The 10,766-nt window shown below is 45.0% G+C and overlaps 1 pseudogene; it reads right to left on the bottom strand.

The window, feature by feature from the left end:
- Positions 1-7,317: 7,317 nt before the first annotated feature.
- Positions 7,318-10,433, bottom strand: LOC105891422 (annotated as a pseudogene).
- Positions 10,434-10,766: the final 333 nt, after the last annotated feature.

Below are 10,766 nucleotides of genomic sequence, written 5' to 3'. Positions count from 1 at the left end.
TTTGGCTACCATAGTGCAGGTAAGCAATCACAGAACCAAGGAGAAACAACTGCGATGAGTTACCTTTTTTTCTGAGGTCCTCATGAAAGTACCGAACCTGTATCTGAACTTTTTCGCTCACGTTGTAGTCAGCAAAGAGCTGCTTTAGGGGGTCCTTGTAGAGGGCCTTGTCTTCCTTGTCCATAAAGCCGTAATATAGGACCTTGTAGGCAGGAAGCAGCCTCTGGGTGCTAATGGCAACATCATAAGCCGATAGCCAGCGATGATGAACAAATCTTTTAGGAGCTGAATAAGGAATGCTCATGAACTGGCATATCTCTCTGAGGTATGCCAACTAAGAGAGAGAGAAAAATCAAAAGTTTTTTTTTTTTAAAGGGCTTAAGAAAGATACAAGGATTCACTTTGATTTCTCTCAGGTAAATATGACAGTACGTATTCAAGAATTTTAGAATGTAAATTAGAATATGCATGTAGATCTAGAATATACATCTAGAAAATACACTCTCCCAAAAGGTAAGTATAGCAGCAGGTAAGTTACTGTAAAGATACAATTAGGTTGTTAGTGTATTAGTGTAGAGGCACGCATTGCAGTCAGTTGCATGCATCATTCTGAACTAAAAAACACCTCTAAAAGAAATTGAATTGAATTCTAACCTGGTCTGTGGCCCATTGATGATCAGTATAGGTCACTGAAAAGCTTTTCGAGATGGTTGCTGAAAGAAGCTGCAAAAACCTTTGCAGAATTGTGGATGTGGTGGCAACTATCACCGTCAATATCGAGTAGGCTTGGGCAGTGGTTCTGGCGTATTCTCGTTTCCAACCCCTGCTTACTGCCTCGCATAACACCACAGGAGTCCATCAGTATGCTGACAAGATTGGACCATGGGATGTTGTTCTCTTCAAAAAACTTCTCCAGCAACTTCTCAAGCTTGAGAGCGTTTACCTTCAACACCTCTAAAGATCCAAGGTGTCCCACATCAACCATCTTCCTGTCTGGGTTGAAATAGCTAACCAGGATGGAAAGCACTTTTCTATCCCCATTGGTAGTGCTTTCATCAAGGTTGATAGAAAATGGATATTTCTGGGTATTGCAGAAGATCCTCTCTGAAAATGTGAATCCCAACCCATGCACCATTTTATAAACTGCCGATGTGCGTGACAGCTTGAGCCCACTCAGAGCTACTTTGTCCTCGGCCAGCACTTGGGCCAAGTTCACCATCACTGGTGCAAAGGTGAAAGGGAGTGAGTGTTCAGCAAGAGTAGCGAGAACCATCGCCTAGACAGAGAAAGCATTATTAGATTTTATCAGTAAAACTTTTGCAAATACCCTGCCTTTAATTATAATTAATTATATACCCTGTAACTGTATGGCTTAATATTCACAAACTTCCATTGCTATTGTACAGCTGTTAGAGAGTAGCCTAATTGCAATACATTTAATCTAAATTGACTAAACACACCACGTACAATTTGTCCTGGTAATGTAGCCTACTCCTAAGTAGCCTGACATTAGCCTATTAGTAAATGTCAAGTAGCCTATTTCAACACTAAATCATAACTACTATTTCACTGTTTATAAACAGTTATGATTTAGTGACATAGAAAACTACAAGCCTATTTAATACACACCTCTGCATTAGCAACCCGCTGAAATGTAGGTACAGGCACCCTAACTCGCTCTCTCATGGCTTCAGGCCCCTTGGGAGCACTTTGTGTTGGGACTGGAAGGATATGGCTCTAGTCATTACAGTGCACACCTTTTGACGATGCACCTCTGTTTGGCAGTGTGCCAAAAGAGCATGAGAGCCCTTGTTGCAGTAATTTATTTCCTTTAAGCAAAGGCTGCATTTTGAATACCCCGCTTTATCAATTTTTTTAAAATACTGTGACAGCGGGAAGCTGTGCTGAACTCCCTTCACCTCAGTCTTGACCTCTATTTTTAGCCAGGCCCAGCTCCATCTGCACCTCAGCCCTGAATCAAGCTGTGCTACATAAATAGCGTCTTCCTCTTTAAGCTCTCTCATTCTGGAAAAGAATTGACCAAATATTATCGGCTGGGTCAGGGCTCCTTTTCCCGCCAGAGCAGGCGGTTCCCTCACTCATTTAAGGCCGTGTAGACACTTGAGTTCTGTTTTTCAACTGCCAGCGCCTTTTTTACATGCAACCAGGGCTCGGAATTAACTTGGCTGGTAGATGCAAAAAATTACCAGCCATCATATTTTTTTACCAGCCAAAACTAAACCTGGCATTTCAGACCTACTCTGACATTGTTTGACATAAACAACCTTTACATATGATTTTAATATCACCTGTCATAGGGAAAAGTAAAAAAAAACTAATAATGATGAAATAAAATAAAATAAATATTAATATTTATTTACTGATCTGTGCTATACATGTAATTTCTGCATGATTCCAATCATTTCCAGCATTTTTATAATCAAAATCGCTGAATTTGCGTGAGACAGCGAGATGGTGAGGCAGAGACGAGCTGTGCCTCATGTCAGATTGCGCAATCCCTCACAAACTGGGTTGAGCGCATGCGTAGAACCAATTTAGTCTTTCTGAGCTGACATAAAACTGCATTGAAAAAACACAGAGGGCTCAAAATATTAGAACTTTATAAACTTCGTATTCGCGGGCAAAATATTAGAACTTTGTATTCGCAGGCAAAATATTAGAGCTTTGTATTCGCGGGCAAAATATTAGAACTTTGTATTGGCGGGTGCCAATTTCGAGCCCTGCATGATGCAACCCTATGAGAAAAGGAAGAAAAACTTTTTAAAAAGCGCAGCGCCCGACGCCTTTTTGAGTTCAATTTTCTCAGCTTTTCAGAAAAGCGCTGGGTGACGTGAATCGCCTTTCTGACAGCTGACCAATCAGGACGAGGAGAGTAGGTTCGCGTGTACCTTCCCTAGTAACCTACTACCTTAGTTACTAACGCCCCCTGCGAATCCCTATAGAGGATTTCACCCATAAACTGCGCCTTGGCTGTTACATACGAACATACGCCTCATACGCCAAAGCTAAAGCAAGTAATGGTATTTTATTCGCCATTATAGGAGCTAGCTAACAATAAGTAGTCAATAACCAACGGATAATAATGTATCGCTAGAATGTATGATTCCCGTTATTAAGGTTACAGAATTATCGAGCTGAAGCGCTCACAAGGCGCTGAAGGCAGCGCTTTTTTAAAAAAAAAAAGAAGTCAAGTGTGAACACGGCCTTTGGTGCATCACCAATTAAACAGGTGTGTCGTTTCATTAGTACTACGTGTTTGTTTTCATTTCTCTCATATCTTACGACAACGGCATACATTAATATCAGATAACAATACTGATGCAGTGGAGATAACCTTCCCTAGCTAACGTTAACACACAATTCACTATCGCGAATACTAGCTAGCATACAAGATTTCCATTATAAATAAAGATAAACACGTTTAACATGAAAAAGGTAACGGATCACGATACACGTAACGTTTGCTAAAGTAAGATTATTTTAGTAAATCAAGTTTAAGTTACACAGCATATTATAGCAATGTTAAGATACAGAGCATATTACGTAATTGGCAGATATCGAGACTTACCTCAAAAGTAATGAAGGTCTTCGGCGAAAATTTGCCTTTATCCATGATGATGCTGTCGTTTATCTTGATTGTGATTGGCCAAATGACTCGCGTGCCACCAAATATATAGTATTGGGAAAGTAGCAATCCCGTTGTTTCTGAAGGTCCAGTCCATTCATAGTTTTCACGTGACGTCAACTATGAATTGGAAATTGTATCAAGACGCCCCCCCCCCCCCTAAAAAAAAACTCTTCGGATCTACACGATTCACGTAAGTGACCTATTTCATAAGGAAAACGGCGAATTTCGCAGAAAAGCGACTAGTTTGCAGGTATGCCTGTGACTGTGAGTGTGAGGAGAAATGAGGATCAGCAAACACAGTCTCCGTCACCATCTCAGGTTCCAAAAGATACAATTTTCATTCGAAAAATGGAAACTAGATTGGCTTGGGGTGGAGGATGACGACGACGACGCGAATTTATTTCAAGGCATGTCGGATTTGTGGACAACGAGTTGCCAAATTGTTGTCAATCCAGCACAGGCACATTGACTTCATCAAGGGGAGCGAAAACATAATATAAAGAAATACATGGCCTTTTGTCACCAGGCGCCAAGCAACACGCTATCGCCTACGGTGAATGATAACTAGTAATAATATATTTTTTTTATTATTTAGTTCGGTTTAGCTAGTTAAACTTCAGCTAGTTAAACGTTAGTTAGCTAACGTTAGCTAGCTCTGATGGTGCGTTAGCGACAAAGGCTTGCTTGCAAGCTAGCTACCTAGTCCTATCTGTATTTCCTGTACTATGGTAGGTATATGATTTAAAGGTAACAAAAAAAATCAATAAATATGATAAGTTATTATTCGAAAAAACAAAGACAAAACTTTTAATTGTTAAAATGTAATAATAACAATAAATAACCACAAAGAAATAAGAATACAATTGAATATGATTGTCTGATTTATGTTTGTATTTTGTTCAAAAAAATCTAAGAAAACACTTTGAATTTGTAGAGTACTGCTTAATAGTCTTATTATTGCCTTTTGATGACAATCCCCATATACTCTAAGCCTAAATAAGTATGTTTATTATTTTGAACATAGTTAAATGTTATTTCACAAGTTTCAAAAAGTGCCCCCAATTTTATTTTAAATGCCCCTGGATTTCAGTCAGTGGGGGCAAAAATTGCCCCCTAAAAAATATGTAAATATCCTACCCTGTGTGTGTGTATGTGTGTGTATGTATATGTGTGTGTGTTTGTATGTGTGTCACACGTGTAACACACAACAGGATCAGGAGTGAGTGAGAGAGTGTGTGTGTGTGTGTATGTGTGTCACACGTGGAGCACACAACAGGAGACTGAATGAGTGAGTGAGTGTATGTGTATGTCGTTTCTCTTGAATTTAAATTCTGTTCAGTTTAGGGGGCAACACTTCGTTTCCCTGACCACACCCACTACTTTAGAAAACAAGCTTCAAACAAGGCGGGCTGGGTGTCTGGATTAGGCTTCTATCCTGTTTAGTTGTGTGTGTGTGTGTGTGTGTGTGTGTGTGTGTGTGTAGGGCCAATGATTTTCCGCGATAACGGAAAACGGACGGAATTCGCGGAATGAACCCTTTCAAACGGAATTGCAACTTTCAAACGGAAACATCATTTTGTACATACAAATCGCCCAAATTCCCCTGTATTTTGGGCTGCAAGGCTATATTTCTTTCAAATGAACACAACAACGATTGCAACGATGAACAAACATTAATTAAAGAACAACACCACTGAGAAAATGTCACGTCTGCGCTGAACTCTGCTCCGGCCACGCCCCCCTTTTTAACGGTTGACCCAAACACCTCCGCTAAAGCCACATTCAGTCACATTCACTTGCTCGTCTTCCCAATCGCATTTAAAACAAAACATGTTTAGTCTTCTGTTCTGTTAATGCTGGCAAACAACAATCTATGAAGGGCACATATTATTCACTCATTTTAAGCCATCAATATACCTCAGGGTGAACAAAATGAGCTGAAACGGAAGAAAAACGGAATTCACCAAATGTGAAACGGAAAATGCATTTTTTTTAAACGGAAAATCATTGGCCCTATGTGTGTGTGTGTGTGTGTGTGTGTGTGTGTGTGTGTGTGTGTGTGTGTGCTCACACACCAGGTTGGGGCTGGCTGGATGTCTGCGTTGTGTCGGGGTTAGGCTTCCATCCTCCTTGGTCACGGCTTGGCTCCACCCACCGAGGACTTGGCTCCGCCCATCGATGGCTTGGTTCCACCCATCGCTGACACAGGGGGCGGGTCCTTCTGTCCCTCTCTACGCCCCGTCACCAAACACCAGACATCTCTGTTCAAGAACGCTTCAACACTCTACACACACACACACACACACAGATGACATCTCTATTCAAGAACGCTTCAACACTCTGATATATATACACACACATATACATACACACACACACACACACACACACACACACGACATCTCTGTTCAAGAACGCTTCAACACTCTGATATATATACACACACATATACATACACACACACACACACACACACACACACACACACGACATCTCTGTTCAAGAACGCTTCAACACTCTGATATATACACACACACACACACACACACTCCATGAACTTGTGCTTAGAGTAGAACATATTCAATGCTTTATCAGTCAAGTGTGAGATTGGGGGGGGGGGGGGGGGGGCTAGAATTCCTTTTCTTACACACACTGGCCTGGAGGCCATCAACAGTGTCATGTTGAACCACACACACACACACAGCTGACATCACTGTTAAAAAAAACCTCAAAGCTCAGCAGAATGATAAGAGTGATAGGTCAGACACACACACACACACACACCTATCAACCTGTGACAACAGCAACAATAAATCACTATATATAAATACAACAGACTGAAGACCAAAGAAAAATCTTAAAAGCTTTAAACCCAAAAGACTAGTCAACATTGGAAATGGCAGAACACCACCCCCATCACTCACCCCTCCCAGCTGCGTGATGACGTCCGTAAGGACTGCGGAATGACGCCTCTTCACCGCGTGCATATACACTGACTTTCCTTCCAGAGGGCGCGCGCCGGAGGGCAGGCTGCCCAGCAGCTCGTGCACGCGCGCAGACCTCTTCATCGCCGCACTTGTACCCATAGACATATAAATATATATATAAATATATGTCTATGCTTGTAACCCAGTTTCTTACTCCATTAACTGCGCTAAACTGAAACAAACATTACGTGTCACGCACAGGAACAGCAAGGCACAGCCCAAATCAACTGAGTGAGGACTACAGGGTAGTATGAGGTCACGTTAATGTGAGCCACCGTGTTTCAGAAGCACCTTCAGTGTCGTATAGCAGCAGACAGTCTGGTTTTTACCAAGCTGTTAAAAGGATCCCCTTGCTGTGAGCTACAGTTCAAAAGCCACCATTGTTGCCGACTCAAAAACATACAAGCTGCACATAAGACATGAGTCACACCAATTTGGCCATGTTGCACATAATATAAAATAAAAACATAAGGTAGCGTTAGCTTTAGACAGGCCGAATTTGGCTAACGTAGGTTAGGTGGGTAACAAGTTTACATTACAGGCAAATTCCAACAAACACCGACCTAATGGCGTAACGTTGGCTTTATCAACTTGCCTTTTCGAGTCTTACTGCAGTTAGTTCGCTAGACAAACTAAATAGTAAGTTATCTAGGTGAATAACTAAACGCTAAATGTGTTGCTTTTACATACGGCGGGCAGGTCACCTCGCTCGACGTCAGTTAAATAATGTCAGCTAGCTTAAGGCAAAGCCCGCTGCCAAAAGCTATCTGTTAATTAAGTTCCTAAATTAATCGTCGTACGAATATAAGCTTGTAAACAACTACCTTACCAGCACAGGGGGGGTTATAGGCAGGCTGTTAGTACATTGCTACAGTTTCTGCACCACCGTAATCAACTGCGTCTGCAAATTCCCGCAAAACTTCCAGCCTTTCTTCTTTCAAACTACCCTCCACTCTACATCCGAGACACTGCATAAACTACGGAGTGTCAAATGGGACAAGCGTAGCGACCCTCGACATTAAAATGGTTTGCATTTATCATCAATGGCAAAGACACCACAGTGTTCTCCGAAACGGATTATTTATTGCTTAATTTCTTAACAAAGATTTCAACATGCAACTGAACATATCGTACAAAATTACCCACCTCCATATATTTATAAAAAAAAAACACCTCCATATATTTATTAAAAAAACAACCAAAGAACTTGCCATCCCTGGCAACACACACTGATGTATGTGTGAGTATGTGCACACACAAACACATCCTGTGCACAGTTCAGCAGTTTTGGCACAGGCAAAGTACAAGAGAACAGCTGAACGAACCGGTGGAACTGCTGGTCAAAACTGTGTCCAGTAAAAGAGTTCTTTATGATGACCTGGAAACAGGAGTAACAGCGCCCCCTGCAGGCCAAACTGTATGCAGCATGGACATACTCAAAAGGGTCTGCAAAACAACACATTGTACTTGTGTGTGTGAAAGTGTTTGCTTCTGATTATGTGAGAATAGGTATATGTGTATGTGTATATTATTAAAAGGGTATGTATTTGTGAGTGTGTGTGAGTGTGTGTACACGTGTTTGAGGGAAAAGGGGGTGTGTGTGGGGCAAGGGGTTGTCTGTCAATGTGAAAGTGTTTGTGTGTGAGCTGTCCGTCTGTAGCACCTCTGCAGCATATGTGGAACAGTATTACACCTCGGGCACCGTCACTTCACATCCACAATGCTGGAGTTAGCATTAGCATTAGCATAGCATGAGATGCACACCGGCGGTGTTAGCATAGTGTGTGATCCACAGCTAAGGGCATTGGCATGATTTCAGACGCTCTCTTTCAGAGATAACGTGGCATCTCATCCTCAGAGATGGAAAAAGCATTAGTATGTCATATACATCGTTAGTGTGTGTGTGTGTGTGTGTGTGTGTGTGTGGCATTGGCGTGCTGTTCTGTGAGTTCGAAGCTGGGGATGTCAGAAGCACGACGAGAGAGCAAATGTTTGCTTATCACGGAAGATGTGTTCACACTGACTCAGACCCACACAGAGGATGTTAGCGTTAGCATTGTCTCAGATCCACATGAGTGTTAGCATTAGCATCTCCTCAGATTCACATAGAGGATGTTAGCGGTAGCATCTCCTCAGATTCACATAGAGGATGTAGCGTTAGCATTGTCTCAGATCCACATGAGTGTTAGCATTAGCATCTCCTCAGATTCACATAGAGGATGTTGTCATTACTGTGGTTTGTCATCAACAATAAAGATGTCAGCCTTAGACCAGTTTTAGATCCATGCAGAACAAGTCAGTGGTAGCATTGCCCTAGATCCACATAGAGAGCGTTAGCATTAGCATCTCCTCAGATCCACATAGAGAGTGTTAGCATTAGCTTTGCCACAGATCCACATAGAGGATGTTAGCATTAGCATCTCCTCAGATTCACATAGAGGATGTTAGCATTAGCATCTCCTCAGATTTCACATAGAGGATGTTAGCATTAGCATCTCCTCAGATTCACATAGAGGATCTTAAGATTAGCTTGGCCTCAGATCCACACTGATGGTTTTCCCTCATCTGATCGGCTGCTGCTGCTGCTGCTGCCTCTGTCGCCCCGCCCCCCCCATGCTTGCCCCCGCCCCCTCGCTCCTTCTTCCTGTCTCTCCTGGCCCCTCCTCCCCTTGCGTCCTGCGCAGCCCCTCCCCCTCCCCCGTACTGCTCCTCCTGCGCGAGGTTGGCTCTGTTCTGCCTCGCCGCCATCTTGGCCTGGCTGTTCAGCTCACTGATTGGCAGCTGCTCCGGCTTCAGGCTATAGCCGGGGGGGGGCAGGGGGGCGGCGGAGCTCCAGAAGGGGTAGCTGCCGTATCCCTCCCCACCCCCACCACCTCCCGCCTCGCTAACAGGCACGCCCCCTCCCAGAGGGCCGAGGGGCATGGCGTGGTCGGGTGGCGGCGGGCGATGACGATGGCGGCGCCTCACGTGCAGGATGTCCAGGATGGAGCCAAGGCCCAGGTGCAGCACCTCCCACAGGGTGAGCGCCAGGCACAGCAGCGACACGCCGTACATGACGAAGAGGAAGATGGTCTTCTCCGTGGGCCGCGACACGAAGCAGTCCACGCTGTGGGGGCAGGGCGGGCCGGAGCAGACGTAGCGCGCGGGCACCACCAGCCCGTAGAGGGCGTACTGGCCCAGGAGGAAGGCCAGCTCCAGCGCCGCCCGCGTCAGCAGCTGCAGCACGTACACGCGCATCAGTCCGTCCCTGCAGAATACGCCGGCGCCCGTCGTGCCGCGTCGCCTTTGCCCGCCCCGCGCTGCCGGTCTCCTCCTCTTCCTCCTCCTCCTCCAGCGTCTCACAAATCATTGGCTCCTCCTCCTGGTCTTCCTCCGCCTCCTCTAGGCCCCGCTGAGGCCGCCGCCCACCGCTGCACAGCTTACGCTGCTTCCTGCTCGAGCTCCGCCCCTCTTCCAGACGAGCGATCCTATTGGCTGCGGAGAAGCCCAGGTACATGAGGGAGGGAGCGCGGCCACCAGAATGATCTGGAAGACCCAGAAGCGGACGTGCGAGAGCGGGGCGAAGGCGTCGTAACACACGTTCTCGCACCCCGGCTGCAGCGAGTTGCACACGAACTTGCTCTGCTCGTCGTAGTAGATGCTCTCGCCCCCGACCGCCGTCAGAACGATCCGGAACACGATGAGCACGGTCAGCCAGATCTTCCCCACGAACGTCGAGTGGTTATGGATCTCCTCCAGCAGCCGGGTCAGGAAACTCCAGCTCATGACTGCTGCTGCTGCCTGCTGCTACACCTCACGGCCTGCAGGGGGAGACAGAGGACACAAGCTGAACAACACACAATCCATTCCCACACACACACACTCAGATACGTCAGGAAACTCCAGCTCATGACTGCTGCTGCCTGCTGCTGCTACACCTCAAGGCCTGCAGGGGGAGACAGAGAGACACAAGCTGAACACACACATCATCCCACACACACACACTCAGATACGTCAGGAAACTCCAGCTCATGACTGCTGCTGCCTGCTGCTACACCTCACATCCTGTAGGGGGAGACAGAGAGACACAAGCTGAACACACATCATTTACATTTTACATTTAGCAGACGCTTTTATCCAAAGCGACTTAC

This window comes from Clupea harengus, chromosome 1 (genome assembly GCF_900700415.2).
Source record: "Clupea harengus chromosome 1, Ch_v2.0.2, whole genome shotgun sequence".
Taxonomy (NCBI): Eukaryota; Metazoa; Chordata; class Actinopteri; order Clupeiformes; family Clupeidae; genus Clupea; species Clupea harengus.
The sequence above is the reverse complement of the archived record's forward strand: the minus strand, read 5'-3'. Positions and strand labels throughout refer to the sequence as shown.